Genomic DNA, 23,958 nt, shown 5'->3' with positions numbered 1-23,958 from the left:
TGGACGATTTGAATCAGTCTAACTTTTAATGCTCTTGATTAAAAAAACTTGCGTCTATTTTAATAAAACCTAAAATAGACAAAGAAATATACACATAAAAGACGTTCAGATGAATCTTTGAAGAAAAAAATATTTTATTAAAAGAAACGGCTGAACAGGCTTTGCCTTCATATTTCATAACAACATAAGAATAATTCATCTACGACTTACCAGGCTGCATGGTCTACGACCTTTGCCTTTGAACGGGATAAAAATTAAAACTAACTAAGTAACTAACTAAAATAGACATCAGAAACAAAATCTGACAAGGCAAGGCCAATCCCAATAATATTCAAGAGCACCAAAAATCTGGATTTATGAAGTGTTTACTTTGTAAAGCGCTCGTGACCCTGTTTTATGAGTCCGTATGACTTCAATGCATTGAGATAAAAATACATACGTAGTTCAAAGGAAACGAAAACTATCGGACGAAAACACGATAAAAAGTTTCATATGTCAGCCATTTTTTTTTTAGAATTTCGTAGGACAAAACGGGATCCATAAAGTTTCGTCCTGTCAGTCACTTTCGGTCCGTTTGTCCGTCGTCGGTTCATCTGTCTGTATGTCACAGAAATTTTAAAAAAGGTCAGGAAAAGTGTGGATTAGCAGACTCAAAAATATTTGAGAACTTTATGTAGATTTCTTAGGCATGCAGATTTTCTAACGATGTTTTCCTTCACATAACTCCGAAAAGTTAGAGATGCGTGCCCGGGATTGAACCTCCGGCGTTTCGAATAGGGGGGTCTTATTCACTAGGCTACGGCTCCCAGGAAGGAGCATAGTTCGTTATGGACTAAGAGCCAGTGCGTGCCAGACCTTCGTTATTTCATAAAAGCTGAAAGTTTCCCAGCGTATTGTTCCCAACACAGGAAGGAACGATCAGCGACTATGAAGTTTGGCTCATGGTGGCTTTGGGAGATAACAGGTAATAAAGTTGTAAAAAATCTTACGTCAAAGTATAAAGTCAAATTTTTTTTATATTTTCCTTGGAATAGTATTAGAAATCGCGTTGCCAGACACTTAGTATCGTGCCAACCTTCTGCCAGACAATCTTAAACTTTTAAACTTTATGAGCGTCTGGCAGAGGGTTGCCACGGCTCACTGGGGTTGCTCTAAATAAGATAGATCGGTACAAGTGTAAATAAAAAATTTATAACACCCCCGACAAGTGAAGGTTACAGTAACTAGAAAAGAGCTGATAACTTTCAAACGGCTGAACCGATTTTCTTGGACTATGGCTAAGAACACTCTCAATCAAGCCACCTTTCAAACAAAAAAAAGAACTAAATTAAAATCGGTTTATTAGTTAAGGAGCTACGATGCTACAGACAGATACACAGATACACACGTCAAACTTGTAACATCCCTCTTTTTGGGTTGGGGGTTAGTAAATGTAAAAGGGATTTGTAATAATAGCATTTACTTTTGTACAGTTCAAAGAAATCCCTACCGCAAATAAGCTAGAAAATTATTATCGTGGATTATTATTGAATCAAACTTTATTCCTTCGAGGATGTGAAGCTGGTACGATATCGCAATAAATTGACAATCTATTTCTAGACGCCCAATCCAATCTAAATGGGGAACTTGATTCGTTCGTAGTTTATCAAATTTCATGATTTGATAGAGTTTATAACTTGTTAAAATAAATCTTTTTTATTGTACTATCGGTGTTACTTGATTAGCCCTAATTCGCACGAGCGTTAACAAATCGTTGCGTTAAAACCCGGCGTTGCGCTGATAATACAAAGTGCGCGTTAAAAAAGCGTTGACGTGTGAACAGATACTTGGGAATGCATTTGTTCTATTTGAACGCGTTTTTAACGGACGTTAAAAAAGCTCTCGTGCGAATGAGGCCTTAGTATTGTTTTGATAAAATCGGTGTAAATTGTCTATCCATACATAATCCGTATTTAACAATATTACAAAAGTGAAAGTTGTCTGTCTGTCTGCCTGTCTGCTATAGCAGCCATAAGGCCGCCAAATTGTACCTACTTGCCAATATTTTGTTTTGCTTTGTATGTGTTTTTCTGTATTAATTTTGTGGTATAAAATGAAAGTATATTCATACATTCATGCCAATTTCTCGGTACAGCTACACAAAACTGAACATAGGTATTTATCAAAAATACTCCACTCCACTCCGCATGTTTGCGTTGGCCCTAAGAGGCGTATTTTTCAGCGTTGATTTTGGAATTTCAGTAATCAAAATGCATTGTATTAAGAATGCTTGGTAATCATGTAAATGAAACCGTGCATACAATCTCCGTATACCTGATGTAAATCGTAGTGTAAATGTGAAGTGTTAGTAAAATTGGTTTCAATATCTCTAACTCCTCGACTCAATCCACTTACGTTCAGACATTTTCTTTTCTTTTTATTAAAATCACTGTTCTGTACCTTAGAGGTCGAAAACTACATAGAATAAACGTAACCTACAGTTGTTTCACGTATTGTTTTTCCAGACATAAGGCATTAAATGTCGATTCCAAGGGGAGTTCTGAAATGCAGAATTCAGAGATGTTCGTTTCACTAATGCGGAAAATGTGCCAACAGATTAAAAAAATCAGCCAAGTGCTGGTCATACTCGCACACGAAGGTATCCGTACCATCGCACTTTTTTTTAATTTTCATATTTGTTGTTATAGCGGCAATAGACATTCACAAGTGTTAATTAAAAATTTATAACACCCCCGACAAGTGAAGGTTACAGTAAATAGAAAAGAGCTGATAACTTTCAAACAGCTGAACCGATTTTCTTGAATTATAGCTAAGAACACTTTCGATCAAGCCAAGATTTTACATTTTTCTAAAGAAAGTCGTGGAAATTGTTAGTAGGTAAAATATACAGGCCTAATGAGTCGTAACGGAGGGACCCAAAGTAACAACCTTTTACGACCATTTCTACCTTTTATATGTACGCTTTATGAATAAGAATTGGTTTGAACTCATTTGAATTTTCCTAAGAAACTTTAAAAGTCTTTTACAGCGGACACCTAACAAATGACGCAAATATACCTACCTAACCTAACAAATTTATGTTGGACAAGTGTAAATTAAAAAAATATAACACCCCCGACAAATGAAGGTTACAGTAACTAGAAAAGAGCTGATAACTTTCAAACGGCTGAACCGATTTTCTTGGATTATAGCTAAGAACACTCTTGATCAAGCCACCTTTCAAACAAAAAAAAACTAAATTAAAATCGGTTCGGAGCTACGGTGCCACAGACAGATACACAGATACACACGTCAAACTTATCACACCCCTCTTTTTGGGTCGGGGGTTAATAAGTGAAAGTGATAAAAGTAGCATAGGCATCTTCTAGGCATTCTTCTCTTCTTCATCTTAGTCATAATCACTTGCTAGCAGGTCTGATTGCAGCTAAGCGCTAGTCTATAAATTAAAAAAAACGGGCCAAGTGCGAGTCAGACTCGCGCACTGACGGTTCCATACTTGGGTATTTTCACGATAAATCAAAAACTATTATACATAAAAAATAAATAAAAATCTGTTTTAGAATGTACAAGTAAAGCCCTTTCATATTATGATACCCCATTTGATATAGTTATCTTACTTTGAAAATGGAAACATGTTTTAATTTTTTTTTGATGGTGTAACCACAAATTCACGGTTTTCAGATTTATTCCTGTACTTGTGCTATAAGACCTACCTACCTACCAAATTTCATGATTCTAGGTCAACGGGAAGTACCCTATAGGTTTCTTGACAGACACGACGGAGAGACAGACAGACAGACAACAAAGTGACCCTTATAGGGTTCCGTTTTTCCTTTTGAAGTACGGAACCCTAAAAATCCCGTGGGAACTCTTTGATTTTCCGGGACAAAAAGGAGCCTATGTCACTCTACAGGTATTTAACTATACCCATGCAAAAATCACATGGACAAAGTTTCGGGTATCCTGGAGACGGACAAGGACTGCTTTTTATCCCGGAAAATCAAAGAGTTTCCACGGGATTCTTAGAACCTAAATCTATGCGGATGAAGTCGCGGTCATTTCAAGTATATAATATATTCATAGTTAAACACATAAAAAACTTTTTACATACAAACATACGAACGCGGTCGTAGAGCCTTCGTAGAGTTTCGTAGCAAATATTTACTTCGTAGTGCGTCGTAGCAATTCCAAGATCGATCTTTAAAACCCATTTCTACACAAACATAAAATCAGATAAAATAAATTGTAGTACTTGTTTTAACAAATATTTCATAGCTTGCCATCTTTCCGAGTTCTATGATTAATTATGTTTTTGATAACGAGAAAATGTGAAACTTCGATGAAGTAAACGTAAATAATAATAAAATATGTAATAACTTTATACATTTACCTAATGTTTTTATTACTATTACTTTTCCTTAAAACAATATTCAGTATATACATGGTTTGACTAGTCTCTTCGTTTTTAGGGTTCCGTATAGCTTCCGCCGTCCATCCGTCCGTCCGTCTGTCTGTCAGTGGGTTATATATCAATAATTCAAACTCATAGTTTTAATCGTGGTATGCTCCCGTCATTTACGTTATATTATACAAGTGTAAATTAAAAATTTTCAACACCCCCGACAAATCATTTTCAAATAAATAATTATGTATTTAGGCAACGTCCATCTTGACAGCTTGACATTTGTCAATTGACATACTATTATGAACCTAACGGTTATCTAACCTTCTTTTCTACAAGAAAACTAGAAAAGAGCTGATAACTCTTAAACGGCTGAACCAATTTTTTTAGATTATAGCTAAGAACACTCTCGATCAAGCCCACCTTTCAAACAAAAAAAACTAAATTAAAATCGGTTCATTCGTTTAGGCGCTACGATGCCACAGACAGATACACAGATACACAGATACACAGATACACAGATACACAGATACACAGATACACAGATACACAGACACACAGATACACAGATACACACGTCAAACTTATAACACCCCTCTTTTTGGGTCGGGGGTTAAAAATGAAGGACAAAAGATTTTATCAAGCATACCTACAATGCCAGTCTGTAGGATTAAGAACTTATTGTATTTTCTGTCACCAACAGAACCACATTGGTTGGTTGAAATTGCGCCCGACGGGAGTTGGATCGTGTTTAAGCTCTACCAAGTACATAAAATGATATTATTTCGGTTGCAAGGAATGAACGAAATTAAAGGAAATACTTCACACTAACACTATATAATATAATATTATAAAGGGGAAAATTTGTGTGTATGTATGTGTGTGTATGTTTGTTACTCCTTCACGCAAAAACTACTGAACGGATTGGGCTGAAATTAATAATGGAGATAGATTATACCCTGGATTACCACATTTACTACTTTTTATCCCGGAAAATGAAAGGGTACTTACGGGATTTTAAAAAAACCTACATCCACGCGAACGAAGTCGCGGGCTTCAGCTAGTATATTATATTTTCTAGCAATTAAATAGCACGCAAAACATCGCTCGTAAGAAATTCTGAACGCCTGAGAGTTCTCAAAACGTGTGTTTTGAGAACATTGTCAATTCACACCTATCCAGTGTTATGGACTATGGCATTACAAACTTTTGGATTTACTAATCCATAGTAATATTTGTTATACATGCGAAAGTGTATATCTGTTTGTCTGTCTGCTAGCTTTTCGCGGCCCATCTATTGAACTAGTTTTGACGGAATTTGTTCAAACAGTTCCCACGGGATTTAAAAAAACCTAAATCCACCTATGGTATCATGGGTATCATCTTGCATATCCGACTCGTATATATTATGACATAATATTATGACATCATAATACTATGACAACGTATATATTATGACATAATATATACGAGTAATTATAAATAGGCTACTTTTATCTTGGACTAGCAGATGCCCGCGACTTCGTTCGCGTGGATGTAGTTTTTTAAAAATCCCGTGGGAACTCTTTGATTTTCCGGGATAAAAAGTAGCCTATGTGCTAATCCAGAGTATAATCTATCTCCATTCTAAATTTTAGCCCAATCCGTCCAGTAGTTTTTGCGTGAAGGAGTAACAAACATACACACACACACACACACACACACACACACACACACACATACAAACTTTCGCCTTTATAATATTAGTGTGATTTGTGACCTTAATCTACGTGGACGACATCGCAGGCATCTAGTAAAATAATAAAAGATCGCAAATAATTTCATAGCAAAATGACTTAAATAATTTTACCACTTGGACCGAAATGCCTACATTGAAAAATTTACTTATGAAAGAAGTAGGTAATTTCATTAGGTATTATAGTTTACAAAAAGTTTTTTGTGCAAAAATAATAAGAGGAAAGAATGTTCAAATAATGAAAATGTACAAGCAAAAAATTCGGTCCGAAAAAATAGCTTTTTCTTTTTATGTTTATCTTCAGTGTTCATTAGCTTCGTCGTATTTTGAATACATAATAAGCAGAAAAGTAAATCTAAGTAAGTAAGGTTTATGCTTTTATCAGTGAAATGAAATTTACCGAAGCACTTAAAGTCAAAGTCAAAGCTATGTATATTATATATGCACAAATTTGTATACTTTTTGATTGTCAATTGTTGAATATGTAACATATATGTATTGGCGATGATAAATAATATAATTAATTAGTTGATTAGGAACCTTTACTTAAAACTAAACTACCAGGGTTCCAATTACGCTCTGGTCTGTGCATAACCCACAACAAACTCAGCAGGATATTTTTTTAATTTTATTATATCTTTGGAATATGAACAGGTTTTATTTTTTAACCCCCGACCCAAAAAGAGGGGTGTTATAAGTTTGACGTGTGTATCTGTGTATCTGTCTGTGGCATCGTAGCTCCTAAACTAATGAACCGATTTTAATTAACTTTGTTTTTGTTTGAAAGGTGGCTTGATCGAGAGTGTTCTTAGCTATAATCCAAGAAAATCGGTTCAGCCGTTTGAAAGTTATAAGCTCTTTTCTAGTTACTCTAACCTTCATTAACTGTCGGAGGTGTTATAAATTTTTAATTTACACTAGTACTCATATCAATCAAGATGAAATTGTCATGCGTACCGCGTTCGCTGTGCTAGTGTTACATGTAAAATGCATGCAAATAGCTTTTATAGGGTAGACGTCTTATGCATTCACATTGTCTTCAAACATGAAACAAACTTACTCGGATACTGAAAGACTTTTGGATATTCTAGTGTAACCCCACTCGTACATAAACTTTTAAACACACATTCACACAAATTCACAAACACGCACTCAGACACAAAATAAATAAATTCAAATAAGTACTTAAGTAGATACCTACTGTACAGTTCTAGTTTGAAATTAAAGAAAAAACAACGCAAGTATTTCAAGGTAAATTTATTCCTCTTTTTCCTTGAAGGTAAAAAGTTACCTACTATAAACGCCAGGAATTTCCGGAAACAGGCGCCCCCGGTAAGGAATTTCATTGCTTAGCAAAGCGCTGAGTACGCATTCCTTAGAATGTTACTAAAGAGTGGGAGGGAGGTGGGAGGGACGATGCGACGCGACGCATAGTGTAGTACGACAGGTTGAGATGGCAATCGGGATATGAGGCGGGGAGACGCCTCGAACACCTGCACACACCCGCGCTCACCCGCAGCGGGTTAGCACATGGCCTGTGTGGGGCGTACCTACCCTGGTTGCCATCTTAACCTGTCGCGTCCTATAAACATTTGACTCATTGCCATGCCAGGTAAAGCGTCGACGTTTTGGTAACAAGGTGAAGGGGAACGAGGGTATGTAATTCCTGACTATTCGGTTAGGTTAGATGCTCTGAATATTACTAATATTATAAACTAGCTGATGCCCGCAGCTTCGCCCGCGTGGATCGGTCAGATCCCCTGCAGCATTAGGATTGAGGAGTTGGACTCCAAATTTTTTATGAAACAATGTCCCAAAGTTCCTCTATCGATTAAAAAAGAAATGACGCAAATCGGTTCAGAAATCTCGGAGATTTCGGTGTACATAGGTAGAAAAACACAACTCCCTTTTTGAAAGTCGGTTAAAAAAGTAGCCTATGTTACTCCCTGGTCAATTCTCTACTTGTCTGTGAAAATCCCGTCAAAATCGGTTCAGCCGTTCCCAAGATTAGCCTTTTCAAACAGACAGACAGACAGACAGACAGACAGACAAAAATTTTAAAAACGTGTGATTCGGTTATAGTATCGTTCAAATTCAAATAACCATATGACCTTAATATGCGGTAGTTATTTCGAAATTACAGACAGACACTCCAATTTTATTTATTAGTATAGATTAGTATAGATGCGAAAGTGTGACTGTCTGCCTGTCTGTCTGCCGTCTTTCACGGTTCCTTCTCCTAAACTTGGTACTCGTAATAGCTTGCATCCCAGGGACGTGTACTTATAGGCTATTTTTACCCGACTGCGGCTTATAGGAAGGTTGTGTGTTTGACTTGTGTGTATGTGGCAGGCGGGGGCATGCTAATAGACCTAAGTAGTTGGCCAAATAGTACCTGCCATACATTTTCTAACATTCATGTTTATGACCTGATCCATCCATAGTACCAGTAGTTTGAGCTCTATTGATATATCAGTCCGTTAGTCAGTGAACTTTTCATTTTAATCATAATATATTTTTTTATATAAAAGGAAAAGGTATAATTATATCGCTAAGCCATTTAGTTCTGCTTTTAAAAAGGTATTCAATAAATGAACTTTAAAAGGTATAGATCTAAAGAGATAATAGGACGGGATGAGAAGTTTGTGGTTCTTGCATAGACATAGAATAGATTAAGTGGAGGGTAGCTTGGGAGGAGGGAGAAGTTTGCTAACGACACCTCCATGCACTTTTAATGACTTTGATAACAACTCAGAAAGAGGATGCTACTACCTAAGAGTACTTTACACTTAAAGTTATTGTTCTTTATATCGTGATTGTTTGTTTCACTAATGTTTTTCTCCAATTTATTTTATTTTGGGTTGGTTAGCTAGAAAAAACCGGCCAAGTGCGAGTCGGACTCGCGCACCGAGGGTTCCGTACTCGGGTATTTTTTCGACATAATTCGACACAATAAATCAAAAACTATTATTCATAAAAATAAATAAAAATCTGTTTTAGAATATACAGGTAAAGCCCTTTCATATGATACCCCACTTGATATAGTTATCTTACTTTGAAAATTTAAACACATTTTTTTTTTTTTTTAATGATGTAACTACATATTCACGGCTTTCAGATTTTTCCTTTACTTGTGCTATAAGATCTACCTATCTGCCAAATTTCATGATTCTAGGTCAACGGGAAGTAGGTACCCTATAGGTTTTTTTGACAGACATGACGGACCGACGGACGGACGGACAGACAGACAGACAACAAAGTGATCCTATAAGGGTTCCGTTTTTCCTTTTGAGGTACGGAACTCTAAAAAAACTATCAGAAAACTGGGCAAAAAATTGAAGATTTCTTATCGACTGAACAGACTAATTTTGACTATCAAACACTAGTTAAGCTGTTGCTGCAAGTTCGCTTACCGCGCGCTGTCTGCTATTTTGTGTTTTTCTGGAGTGCATTTGAATGCACATATTTTGTTTGGATGGGAGCGGAGTCGTGTAAATCGGCTATGACCTTTAGGCTATATTGCGAACTTATGATTGATTTGTGACATTCAGCTGGTGGAGACTAAAACAAAATTTTGCTCAAACGAATGGTTGTACCTATCAATATTCATGATATACATATTAATCATATTGATTGCGTGGTTGAAAACAAAGTTCCAAAAAATATAACGCTTCAATGGCAGAGATATTTTTTATCGTTCGAATATAAATCGAGATGGTTCATACAGATTTATATTTTAGAAATATTTTAGGAAAACCGGTCAAGTGCAAATCGGAATCGCGCATGAAGGGTTCCGTACCATCGCGCAAGACATAATACTACTTTTTAAATTTTTAAATTATCTGCACGGTGGCCATTTTGAAATTCGCCATGTTGGTTTTTTATTATTTGTCGTTCTAGTAGTAAATACTAGAAACTCACTGTGCTGTGACAATTACTCTGCACCTAGGTTCACGAGATATAGCTTGATGACGGGCAGACAGACGGACGGACAGCGGAGCCTCAATAGGGTCTCGTTGTCACCTTTCGAGTACGGATCTCTAAAAAATGAAAGAAATTAGATAACGTTTTCATTCTGTCGATAGCCTTTAGAAATGTTTCTTTAGTTTTCTCTTCAAAGAAATGCTCAGAACTTACTTAGTGAAAGGCATATTTCTTCGCGCATTAGTTATGCTCTTTGAGAAGGAAAAACTGATAGGAAAAGAAGTCAATCATGTCCAAATGGATGGACATCAAAGAGATTTGCGTTGTAAGTCTTCCCAAAGAAAAAACTTTAATACTTAGATTATTTTCTTTCATCATTATTCATTACCACAACCTATCCAGCTACTATTGAGCTCGAATCCTTTCTCAGAACAAAAAAGGTTTAGGTCATAGTCCACAACACTGACCAAGTGTGGATTGGTAGACTTTACAAACCTTCTGGAGAAGAGTATTATGAAGAACTCTTAGGCATGCAGGTTGTTTTCCTTATGATATTTTCCTCCACATACATAAAACTTTCTATAAACTTTCGAAAGCCAAAACAAATTTTCTCAACTAGGTTACCCATAAACAAATCTAAACTTTGGATTTAGGTATCTACGAGTATATGCATAATAATATTTATAATGTGAAAGTCTGTCCGTCTATCTGCTAGTTTTTCACGGCCCATCTGTTTAACTGTTTCGATAAAAGGTATATACAGAGATAGCTTTTATCCTGGAGGTAGTGTTATAAGATTGAACTTGGAATCCCAATATCAATCAATATAGGTTACTAAGTAGAACTTTGAATATATTCTAACTAGAAAAAACCTTACCTACCTTATTTCCTAGTAGTAGGGTAGGAAATAAGGTAGTAGAATAAATGGCTATTTTTTTTTTAGATTAAACTAAACTAGACTTACTACTAACTACTACTACGGACTTCGTCTGTGTTGGTGTTAGCTGGCGGGCGTGCTCTGCCTTTTTGGAGTGTTTTTTTTTTGTTAAAACTGACTGGAAAGCGCTCTAAGGGGGTGCCGTGCGTATGCCGGGCCGGCGAGCGCCGCCGGCACAGACGGGGTCCATACTTGTATAGTTTAACTAACTTGTTACAAATAACTACAAACTTGACATTGGCTAATCTTTGTAAAGCCAGACGAAAGAGAAAAAAAAAAACTACTACTACTAACTAACTGTACTAGATCTAGATAGTTTGGTATCACAATACAAAGGTTATACACGCGGGCAAGCGATTTTAGCCTGATCCTTTTGTCCCGGCAGCGCATTTGTAGGCTTTTCGCATTTATACGCCCGTCTGGACCTTTTCGACTCCACAGACTGGAATATATATACTCAGTGAACTGTAATTATGACGGCGGCTAATATTATGTAGTTTATAATAGGATATAAATGATATGCATACATATATTGTAAATGCGAAAGTGTGTCTGTATGTATGCCTGCTACCTTTTCACGGTCCAACAGCTTAACCGATTTTGATGAAAAGTACAGAGTTACCTTACATCCCGGGAAGGATATAGACAACTTTTTATCCCGGAAAATCAGAGTTCCTGAGAGACGAAGTCACAGGCACAAGCGATTATAGCCGTTATAGGATCATTTTGTTGTCTGTCTATGGTGTCTGTAGAGAAATCTATAAGGTAAATTCCGTTGATCTAGAATTATGAAGTTTGATAGGTAGGTAGGTCTAAAAGCACACGTAAATAGGAAAAATCCGAAAACCGTGATTTTGTGAAACATCACAAAAAAAAAATTAAAATATTATGTTCATGAAAAAATAATTAGTATTTTTAAAGTAAGATAACTATACCAAGTGGGATATCTTAATATGAAAGGGCTTTCTTTACCTGTACATTCTAAAACAGATGTTCATTTTTATGCATAATAGTTTTTGATTTATCGTGTAAAATGTCGAAAAAATACGACTGTAGTCCGGAACCCTCGTTGCGCGAGTCGACTCACACTTGGCCAGTTTTTTTTCTTATAACTTATAAGTACTTACAACAAATCTGCAGGATTTCGCTTTCAAATGTTAGAAGATAACCAGAAAAACGCCAGTATTTGTAATTTGTATTAAATTGATTAGGGTCTGTATAAAAAGTCTAGTAACAAGGGTAGGCTAAATTGTGGCTAAAGTCCATCCGAAATACTTACCTAATCCTTTTATCCCTCCGCCGCAGCTGTTGATAGACATTTCGCAAGTAGCGAACATTTACATCTGAGCGTGTACAAATTCTATTAACAGGGCTCTCTCCGTCACTTACCCCATACAATCGTAGTTCCAATTTCATTTGAATATTAAGCAACCAAAGTCCATGAAATTTTGCAGACATATTCTAGAAACTAATATCTGTGCCTGTGGTGTTTTAGATGTTTCTAAAAATATGTAGTTTTAAAATTACAGGGCTCAAAGATTTGTATGTGAATTTTTAAGACCGCGTAACTTTGAAACCGAATATTTTAACGGAAATCTGGAAAACTACAAGCATAGATATTAGTTCCCGGAACATTTCTACATTTCATTGAGTACGATTGGTTAGTATTCCAAAGAGAGACGAACTACGTTTGTATGGAGCGAGTGACGGAGAGACCCCTCTTAAGTAGATTTGGTTTATGCCGACTGAACAAACCGGAATGTTTGAGGAGTTACTTATTCAAGTACCTCCATTTTATGCGCTTCTTTTCGGTAAACGTTATCGAAAAGAAACTCATAAAATCGTTTCTAAGAAGAAAAAGATACCTACTCATAAAACCGTTCACTTTGAAATTGGTCAAGTGTTACTCTGACTAACACACGAAGGGTTCCGTATTATCAAACAAGAAATACTTAACACTTTTTAACTTGTTTTTAATTTTCATGGCAGCCATTTTGAATTTTTTATTATTCGTTGTTATAGCGGCAATAATATAGGTAAAGCAAACATAATCAACTTAACGTTAAATTGCTACATTTTATCATTAATATTATTTGTTAGCTTTAAGTGCAAATTGCATTTAATAAACAAAAATCGTTAATTTTATTGTTAAGTGTTTATTTTTCGGTAAACTTGCGTTGAGGTCCCCTAGCTATTGTATTGACACTTTCGATTCGTTGAGCTGATAATACATATTATTTATTAAACATCAAGATGAAAAAAAAACACTAATCGTTTTTTTGTTTAATAATTAATTATTAATTAACAAAAAAAAATTATTATGGCACTTTTCTTAAGTAACACTATAATACCGTTAATGTTACTCAGTGTCTCAAATATTACTAATAACGTTAGTAAGATATCGGATTGAAAATTAACGTTATGGTATTAACGTTATTTTACTATGTTAATTATTATTTGTTAACGTTATCAGGCCTACCTAGATATAAACTTATAAAGATTCAGCATCCTGACCACAACTTTTTACATCTCGAGTAAAGTAATAAGTTATATCGACATTGTTATTAACTTCGTTACAATCTCCGCACGCCGCGCCGCCCGCCCTAGCGGTTTTCCTTTATTGGTTTAGTTATCGGTTTTTATACTGGTTTAGTTTTTATACTGAGTGTACAAAAAAATCGTTGCCAATTCAAAAACCGGCCAAGTCTGCACCCTTAAGTAAGTTAAGTAAGTATGAATCGTTGTTTTTAACCCCCGACCCAAAAAGAGGGGTGTTATAAGTTTGACGTGTGTATCTGTGTATCTGTCTGTGGCATCGTAGCGCCTAAACGAATGAACCGATTTTAATTTACTTTTTTTTGTTTGAAAGGTGGCTTGATCGAGAGTGTTCTTAGCTGTAATCCAAAAAAATTGGTTCAGCCGTTTAAGAGTTATCAGCTCTTTTCTAGTTTTCTTGTAGAAAAGAAGGTTAGATAACCGTTAGGTTCATAATATTATGTCAATTGACAAATGTCAAGCTGTCAAGATGGATCGTAGGCGCGGAATAGTCCAAGAAAATCAGTTCAGCCGTTTGAAAGTTATCAGGTCTTTTCGGTCTTTTCTAGTTACTGTAACCTTCACTTGTCGGGGGGTGTTATAAATTTTTAATTTACACTTGTTAGTATAATAGGCCCCTGAAAAATGATTCAATTTGAATTGCTAATTCAATAAATATTCGGTTTTGGTTCAACGTTCTACAAAAAATACCAAAATTTCAGGTTTGTAAAGTAACATAATAAGTCAATGTTTGTAGCTCATTGCGTGTCCTAGCTAGAGACCCGTGACATGCGGACAGCTGATAGACAGCAGAGTGAGATTAAGAGGGGTCTCTCCGTCACTCGCTCCATACAAACGTAGTTCCAATTTCATTTGAATATTAAGCAACCAAAGTCCATGTGCAGACATATTCTAGAAACTGATATCTATGCCTATGGTTTTCCAGATTTCTGTTAAAATATTCGGTTCCAAAGTTACGCGGTCTTAAAAATTCACATACAAATCTTTGAGCCCCTGTAATTTTAAAACTACATATTTTTAGAAAAATCTAAAACACCACAGGCACAGATATTAGTTTCTAAAATATGTCTGCAAAATTACATGGACTTGGTTTTTAATATTCAAATGAAATTGGACCTACGATTGTATGGAGTAAGTGACGGAGAGAGCCCTGTTAACAGGGCTCCGTTTTACCCTTTGGGAACGGAACCCTAAATTATTAGACATATAAGTACAACTTAAGTAGCTCTTTTCGTAAAAAGAAAATGTTTATAAGAAAAATGTCACATTATTCTCGTCTGATAAAGAGATATTTTAGTAATTCGAGAAGACCCTTGGGATTAGCTTTTAAAGTGACGTTAGAAATAAATTCAGTGATGGGAAATTATGTAGAGCTCAGTTTAGAATGATAAAACCTATTTCATACTTCTAAGGATCCGTACTTTATAATGGAAAATAAGTAACTACTTTTTTGAAGTAGAAGCTTTTCTATTTAATGTTACTAAAAGATTGAAACTTACATACTCATGAAAAGAAAATAATATATAAGTAGGTAGGTCCAAACATGACTCTCATGATACCTAACCATTGATGTAAGAACCATGACTATAATTCATAGTCCCTATCATACGTTATTAAAGAGTCCCCATCTTCCGTCTCCATCGCCAGGTTATTATCAATTTTAAGGTTCCATATCTACCCGAAGACCCAACGGGACCCTATAAGTGCTATTACTAGGCCTCGGCTGTCTGTCCATCCGTCCGTCCGTCTGTCTGTCAGCGGGCTGTATCTCGAGAATGAAAACAAAATGTCGGAATACGGAACCCTCGGAGCGCGAGTCTGACTCGCACTTGGCCGGTTTTTTTTTGTATGAAATTAGCACCTCTAGTACTAATGATATCTCTCAGACTGAAACTGATGCAGTTAATAGTTTTGTTTGTTTGTTCTAGATAGACTTCTATTTAAGTGAGATATTATTTGATACAAACTTTTGTGAGAGAATTTCCCTTGAGGCAATTTGGCGAATTCGGTTTTCCTTTTTGCCTAACATGAAATGTGCGAACTAAATTAGGCCTATAGGTACAATATTATAGACAGAGAGCCAGCGAGGGCCAGACCTTCGTTATTTTATAAAAGCTAAAAGTTTCTCCCCCCACACAATGAAAAATGATGAGCGATTATGAAGTTTGGATCATTGTAGCTTTGGGAGATAACAGGTAAAAAAGGTGAAAAAAAATCTTACGTCAAAGTATGACGTGTAATTTTTATAACTTTTTTCTTAATATTTAATCAAGCTTACAAGTTAAATTATTCGAAATTATTCAACGACTTTCTTATACGAATTTTAAAACTTACCTTTGCTTTTAATTTCCTTGAAAAACGAATTTAAACCACTGTCACTAACTATCAAACAAAACACTTTACACTAACAAAAAAATATCTGTAAGTAACTTACATAAATATCACAAATTTATTTTTAAATTACTAATACTTTTAGGAGTAATAAATCATCTAATAATTTTATCACAATAAGTAATTAAAAATTAAATAATATGGTTTCCGAACGCAAATGTCATTGGATAAGCGCGGGAAACTGTTGTATTTTTAATCTGTGACGCGTCATTTAGCACGCCAAGCGACACCGGTCGAGTCAAATGCGCGACTGAACTCTACAGCCAGAACAAAATATTCCATAGAGGCGTATAGCTCACTTCAAAGACCCGCAGGCGCGTCGGCAAAGGGGATGAAAATTACAAAATGGAGTAGAGAACTTGAAGTTTGATAGAGTCTGCTTAACAGACCTTTGGGGAACGTTGTGTAGCGTTCGATTGCCTTTTTAACCCCCGACCCAAAAAGAAGGGTGTTATAAGTTTGACGTGTATATCTGTGTATCTGTCTGTGACATCGTAGCTCCTAAACGAATGGACCGATTTTAATTTAGTTTTTTTTTTGTTTGAAAGGTGGCTTGATCGAGAGTGTTCTTAGCTATAATCGAAGAAAATCGGTTCAGCCGTTTGAAAGTTATCAGCTCTGTTCTAGTTTTCTTATAGAGGTTTTTGTGTCGGGGGTTTTTAAATTTTAAGTTATCGTTTCTTGTAAGAGATTTTATTTGCGTGCCGAAATTCTGAATTAAAAGCAAGAAATGTATCTATAATATCATAGTTCTAAGCCCAAACTACGCCACATCTAGATTTGTCTAGGCATTAGGTAATCCTAAAGGCAATCTTCTATAGAATAGTCTGAGTTTAAAGAATGATTAGGATAGTACGTCATATTATTGTAGTTAATAACTTAATCTTCTTCACTTATTACCTAGGAAAACTTTAGAAACCATTTAATTGAAATAGCACCTACCTTTATAGTAGGACAACTTTAAACGAGTGTGCCACCTATAAGGTCCTAGAGTCCAAAGAGTAATATTTGTCTGGTATAATAAAAAAGTATCTTTTATTTTTTAAATTTAAAAAAAAAAGGCTCTTATCTCGCAAGTTCAACATTATTATGGACGCAGGTGTGTGAAAAATTATCGCACAAACTTTCAGTATAATTATTTGTGAAGCATCATTTTAAAATTTCGTACGGCAGGCTTTAGTACCAAAATTTCTTTACAACGTAATAATAGGTGCAATATACTATAAAGTTTAATTAGCTTTATTACTATATATACATATAAGGTTTTTACGGGCTCTCGGCCCAAAATTTCTACACAACGAATCCCTGAATTTATTATGCTCGCCATTTCATCAGCGTGGAGTAAGGTTTTTAAAAATTCCGTGGGAGCTCTTTGACTTCTCGGGATAAAAAGTAGCCTGAGTCACCTTCTAGGTCTAATAACTCTATCTATGCAAAAATGACGTCGATCCATTGCTCCATTGCAGCGTGATTGAAGGACAAACAAACACATTTTTACATTATTATTAAAAATATGGTAAGAGGTTTACGATAATGAGTTTTAATATTAAACTAGCTTTGCCCACAACTTCGTTCGCGTGGATATACTTAAGTTTTTTAAAAATCCCGTGGGAACTCATTAATTTTCAGCCAAAACCTCTCAGTACTTTTTGCGTGAAAGAGTAACAAATATATACACATACATACTAACTTTATAATACTAGTGTGGTAATAAGCGCGTGGAATTATTTAATTTAATATAAGTATGTGTGCAAGACAATTTTTCGTGTCTACGTGACCTGTTGATTCCATTTATTACTGGTACTAGATACCAATTATTCTTTATCACACCATCAAAGTACACTAAAGGTACATAATACACGTAGCCAGTGTACATCTGCGGTGGTCGTTACTGTCGTACAAGGATGCTAAACAATTGTTTCATTTTTGGTCCGTATTAATTGACTTCAGGTACGCACGCTAACTAGAAGATATGCGCACACTGACGTTGAAATTCTTACATCCATAATAATTACTAGCTGATGCCCGCGACTTCGTCCGCGTGGATTTAGGTTTTTTGAAATCCCGTGGGAACTCTTTGGTTTTCCGGGATAAAAAGTAGTCTATGTGCTAATCCAGGATATTATCTATTTTCATTCCGAATTTCAGCCAAATCCGTCCAGTAGTTTTTGCGTGAAGAAGTAACAAACATACACACACACACACAAACACACACACACACACACTCAAACACACACACACACATACAAACTTTCACCTTTATAATATTAGTGTGATTTATTATCACACTAATCACACTAATATTATAAAGGCGAAAGTTTGTGTATGTGTGTATGGTTGTTAATCTTTCATGCAAAAACTACTGGCTGGATTTAGCTGAAAGTTACAATAGAAATAGATTATACCCTGGATTAACAAAGGCTACTACTTTTTATCCCAGAAAAATTGGATGTCTGTCAGTTGGCGACAACCATTATTGATGGTAGCAGGAATTTGTGGCGACAATGATGACGAAATTTTGAGTTAGCAATAAGCAAGTTTTATTATAATGGTAATAAAGGCGAACTAAATAATCCATTTAAATAAATAAAGCTTGTAGAGCCGCTGGAAAATCGTATTTATTGCGCTGGGTCCATGTCTACGGAATCAATTCAATTTCGCTGAACAACCCGCCCGCTGCGCTTGCTGTAATTTAGAATTCACAATACAATGGGGATTCTAAAAGGGATTTAAAGTATTCTATAAAATCCATTTTAATACTCGCGAGATAGCCTGCGTTTGCATCCCAGGCGCAGATAAGGCTACTTTTTATCCCATAAAATCAAACAGTTCTCACGGGATTTTTAAAATCCTAAATCCACGTGGAGGCAGTCGCAGGCTTCATCTAGTTTCTTATAAAAAGAAATTTAATGAGATTGGACACGGTTGCTAAACAGACAAACAGACAGACTTCACTTTCGCATAAATATCAGTATGTAATCACATCACATCACACTAATATTATAAAGGCGAAAGTTTGTATGTGTGTGTGTGTGTGTGTGTGTGTATGTTTGTTACTCCTTCACGCAAAAACTACTGGACGGATTTGGCTGAAATTTGGAATGGACATAGATAATATCCTGGATTAGCACATAGGCTACTTTTTATCCCGGAAAATCAAAGAGTTCCCACGGGAATTCGTAAAACCTAAATCCGCGCGGGCGAAGTCGCGGGCATCGGCTAGTAAGTATCTATTGAAGAAAAAATATGGAACTACTGACATTCGTCGCAGAAACCCTGGTCGCTAGCTAAGTGCTTGAAAAAAAGCTCACCAAAAATGCGAGTTTACAGTATCGCTTCTCGATCAAATCAGAGTTCACGCACGGGATCTGTAATGAAGAACCTAAAATTATCGACATAACTCAGTGAGTCGCAAATCTGCAATGGTGTGGAAGTTGGGGTCCCAATTCCCAAACAATGATGATCTGTACGTACGTACATTTAACTAGGTACGTAGTCGTACGTTTCGGTCGCACGTTGTTTCAGGCTTCTGGTTCGGAGCGTTACATGAAACTTGTCTTTTTAGAAAAGCCATACTTATTAAGTTTCTATGCTGGCACAGCTATGTTACTTACGAGTATTTTAGCTTAGGGAATGTATCATTTTAGTCGCAGGGAGTCCCTTTTTTTTTATACACAGGAAATGCCTAACGCATACCCTTCCGTCAGGGGAAACGGAGGGGTTATGTGGGGCTTGCACCCACTAAAGCCTGTGTTTGTTCCTTAACGGACTGGCGGTTGCGCGGGTGTAGTATTCACCGCACTCCCGCCAGGACTTGACCCGCCGCCAAGAGGACGGCTCCCATCGCTAGGCTGTCTGCTACCAGCTCCGTCTCAGAAGCGCACCCGGAACACGGCGCGCTACCTCCTGACCTGGTTATGTATCGGCTGACGAACGCCGCAGGGAGTCCCTGGATTCAGGCGATGCAAGACCGTGGCGTTTGTAAGTCACTACAAGAGACCAGCCGAGCAGTGGGCGTCTATTGGTTGATAATTCTGTATGCGAGCTCCTATGAAATACTGGCATGTGACGTCATAATGATTTGATATGCTTTTTTTGTTGTTCAATCTATAATTTAAATGGTTATTGCACTTAAAACCAACAAAAGACGTGGATTTTACGGATCTTGGCAGACCCTCAGAAATAATTTACTAAAAGGCAAATACCGTATTAAATTATTAGCTTTTTCTCGTAACTTTGTTAGTGTAATTTATAGCTTGCACTTGGTGATAATGTAGCTATCTATCAGTGAAAGAGTTTTCAAGTTCAGATCATTAGTTCCAATTATTCCCTAGTTCCAGAGGTAACAAGGTAAGGTTTACAAGTTTGATGTAGAGGATAATAATACATCAAAACTTGTAAACTTTACTTCTTTATAATATTAGTAGAGATTAGTGTAGACTGGAAAAAAACTGCCAGTGTGTCAAACATCCTTACTAATAAAGACACCGAGTCGATTAAGGAAGTCGTTTATTATAATTGGGTGAATACTGAATAGTGATAGAACAATAGACGAAATATTCGCTTAGTTGCTTGGTAAAGTAAATTATTATCTTCAAACATTCAATTAACCGCAGCGTGCCCTTCTCTATCTCGTGCCATTGCTCGCCTCGTGCCACTGCTTGCCTCGTGCCATTGCTTGCCTCGTGCCATTGCTTGCCTCGTGCCTCTTGTTTGGGGTTAAAATATTATGAGGTAACGATAGGTATGTCATTAGAAACTTGTATTTTAACATGCCTCTATCAGAAACTGAAATAATACGAACATGCCAGACAGGCCTGGAGAAAAGTCTTCATGGACTGAAATTTATAACTTAAACTACCTGCCAAGTCTCATGATTCTTTCATGACATGATAGACAGATGGACAGATGGACAGACGGAAAGACAGACAGACAGACAGACTGACAGACAAACAAAGTGATCCTATAAGGGCTCTTTTTCCTTTTGAGGCACGGAACCCTAAAAACCTAAACTAAACTTAATTTTCTTTTATCTCAATTTCATTGATTAGATGTAAATCTAGATATCCACCTGATCTAGATATTTGTCTGATATACACAAAAAAAAACAACTTAAATTGCCGACAAAAGTACATAACCTTTATATCCAAAAAGGAGACGGCAATCGAATCCTGAATCTACTGAGAAGAAGTAGGCTAAATAAAAACTAATTAGTTTTCTCAATTTGATCGTTTAAAATGAATACCTATCTATTATCTATATACTTACTAATAAATAAAATTTAAGTGACTGTCTGTTTGAACGGGCTAATCTTCGGAATGGCTGAATCTATTTTGACAGGACTTTTACAGACAAGCAGAGGATTAACCAAGGAATAACATAGGCTACTTTTTTAACCGGCTTTAAAAACGGAGGAGTTGTGTTTTTCTACCTAGGCACTGATATCTCCGAGATTTCTGAACCGATTTGCGTATTTTTTTTAATCGACAAAGGAACTTTGCGACATTGTTCAATAAAAAATTTGGATTCCGACTCCTCAATCCTGCTGCTGCAGGGGATCTGACCAATCCACGCGGGTGAAGCTGCGGGCATCATCTAGTAGAATAATATTTATATCATTCAGATTAACTTACTTCATTAACTTGATGGCAAAGTTAGTAGGTTATGAATTATTATGATAATTATTAGAGTGCTCGGCACTTCAGCTGTACTCAACTTATGGGAGTTTCCTGAATTATTAAGCTGTTCTGTATCGCGTACTAGCTGATGCCCGTGACTTCATTCGCGTGGATTTAGGTTTTAAAACCCCGTGGAAACTCTTTGATTTTCCGAGATTAAAAAAAACCACTAAACCAACAAACAAACACACTTTCGCATTTTTATAAGTGTGGGCCAAATTTTTTTACAGATACTAGACCAATTATTTAAAGTACTTACTATAATTATTCTGATTGAATATTGTTAGGTAGGGTAGTTATTTATATATTATATTATATTCTTTTAATTTAAAGAAAATTTATTAGTAAAGTCTGTATATTTCACGATAAAACTAAGCAGGTATGAAAAAAAAAAGAAAATGTAAATTACTGGAACTACAAGGAAAGTCCATCGCGAGAAAAGTGATTTCTAACGTGACCAACATTATGAGCAGTTTTTGATAAAAACAACCTCTGTTTTTTCACAAAATGGAGGAATTACTAGGATTTTTTTAAAATTGTAGGGGTTTGTACCCAAAACGGCCTCTTTTATTGACAGTCTGTACATCTGTCGCAGGGGTCGACAATTTCAGCCTCAGTAGATAGGTAGCCAGTTGAAATTTTCAGAAAATAAGGACATATTATAATTTCTATCGCGGCAAATAACAAAAATCAAAAAATCAGACCCTGCCCCATTCTATACCTACTTAGTAGCTTAAAAATTTGGCCATCCATCTCCATCTATCATTCATCTATTCCATTCTGTTCAAGATTAATCTGTTTCATTAAAAGATAACAGAAAGAAAGAAAATAACTTTCTTATTTGAAAATAGAATGTTTCACTTTAAAATAACCATCAAGTTTTACAAAAGCGAAACAACAATCCTTCAACAATTCAAAGATAAAAAAAATCGCTTTAAAAAACTATTTTTTAAATATAAAAGCTTTTGCTGAAATTTCGTCTATCGTGACTTTTCTCTAATAAAAAAACTGAGTGGTATTTAACGTGGGAACATTTGAAGGTAGTTTGAAGGAAATTGAAAATTGTACGAATTCCGTTCTGAAAACTGCCAGCATTATAACGAGCTTTTTACTCTTTTAGGGGCAATGCACACCTCAAATTTTAGCCCTGTGAGGCGTAGGTCCGTGGCCAGTACCAATTTGAACGGTATGGGAAAGAAAATAGAGTTGACTTTAAGTTGTTATAAAAATATCTACATCTTTTCTCCATTCTAGCCCTAGGTTTGTGTTGAACCTTTAGAGTTTTTAAAGGAGATCGCACACGGTTGCAAGACTCTGAGAAGGCACCAAAGCCGCCAGGGTAAATGATACTGGATGTGCTATAGAATTGCGTAAGCAGAGGTCACCTCGGTGCTCTATTATTGACCTCTGTTGGCTTTCGAAACTAGCTCCCCAAATCCTTATTATCTAGTTTTGTGGAACTAACAATTACAATGCAGTAAATTGTGTAGGTAGAGGTCACTGCTTTGTTGATCTTTACTGGTCGTAGCAACTAGTTCTCCAAAATTTTTTTAGCTAGTTTGTGTAAGTAATCTTAGCAAGCAGCTCGTTTGGGTGACAGTTCCATTATAACAATGAAATAAAATTCCGTGGGCAGAGGTCACCTCTGTGCCTTGTTGACCTCTGTTGGCCTTCGCAACTAGTTCCACAATTCCTCGGTATCTGGTGTTGTTTATGTAAACTTTACAAGTAGCTCGTTTCGCTGACAGTTCTACAATTAAACTGTAGTAACTCTCTAAAAACGGTTCACTGTAATGGCCCTTGGCAGCCCTTGGCTTAATTGTTTGTTCAGTGAGACCCCAAAAACTGGGACGTATTTACCATAATTACTCATTAACTGCTTACTTTCGCATATAAAATAGATTCCAGATAGAAGTTTAGTAGAAAATTATGTCGTGAAACGTAAGTAGGTATTCCACCGTAAAGTTATATTATAAGGAATTTTTAGATGCTATAATAATTCTAGATTTTTTAGATGCTATTTTCTAGATTAATAATTGTAATTCTATGCAATTCGGCTGAGAAGATCGACGGCCTTTGTTATTTACACGTACGCTATCTAGAACTACCTAAAGGTTGTGTTTTTTTTCGGTCGAAATGTATGGAAAACTGTATGATATTTTTCTGTACGTTTTTATTACGATTTGTTTGTATACTGTGTATGAGCTGTGGCCCAAAATAAAAGAATGTTTATTTATTTATTTATTTAGTAGATAAAATTTCATACAATAACGAAGTATCTAGAAGTCTTGCATCTTCACAGCTAAAGTCAAAGTCAAAGTCAAAATCATTTATT

The 23,958-nt window shown here is 36.0% G+C and overlaps 1 protein-coding gene across 1 annotated transcript in view; it reads right to left on the bottom strand.

Moving 5' to 3' along the window:
- Positions 1-16,183, bottom strand: part of LOC123877875 (soluble guanylate cyclase 88E) — a 68,677-nt gene extending 52,494 nt beyond the window's left edge. Inside the window, exon 1 of the mRNA XM_045924808.1 lies at positions 15,889-16,183. The gene's annotated coding sequence lies outside the window, so the exon portion shown is untranslated. The remainder of the gene's footprint in view (positions 1-15,888) is intronic.
- Positions 16,184-23,958: the final 7,775 nt, after the last annotated feature.

This window comes from Maniola jurtina, chromosome 24, assembly GCF_905333055.1.
Source record: "Maniola jurtina chromosome 24, ilManJurt1.1, whole genome shotgun sequence".
In the NCBI taxonomy this organism is placed as follows: Eukaryota; Metazoa; Arthropoda; class Insecta; order Lepidoptera; family Nymphalidae; genus Maniola; species Maniola jurtina.
This window is presented reverse-complemented; position numbering and strand designations above follow the sequence as displayed.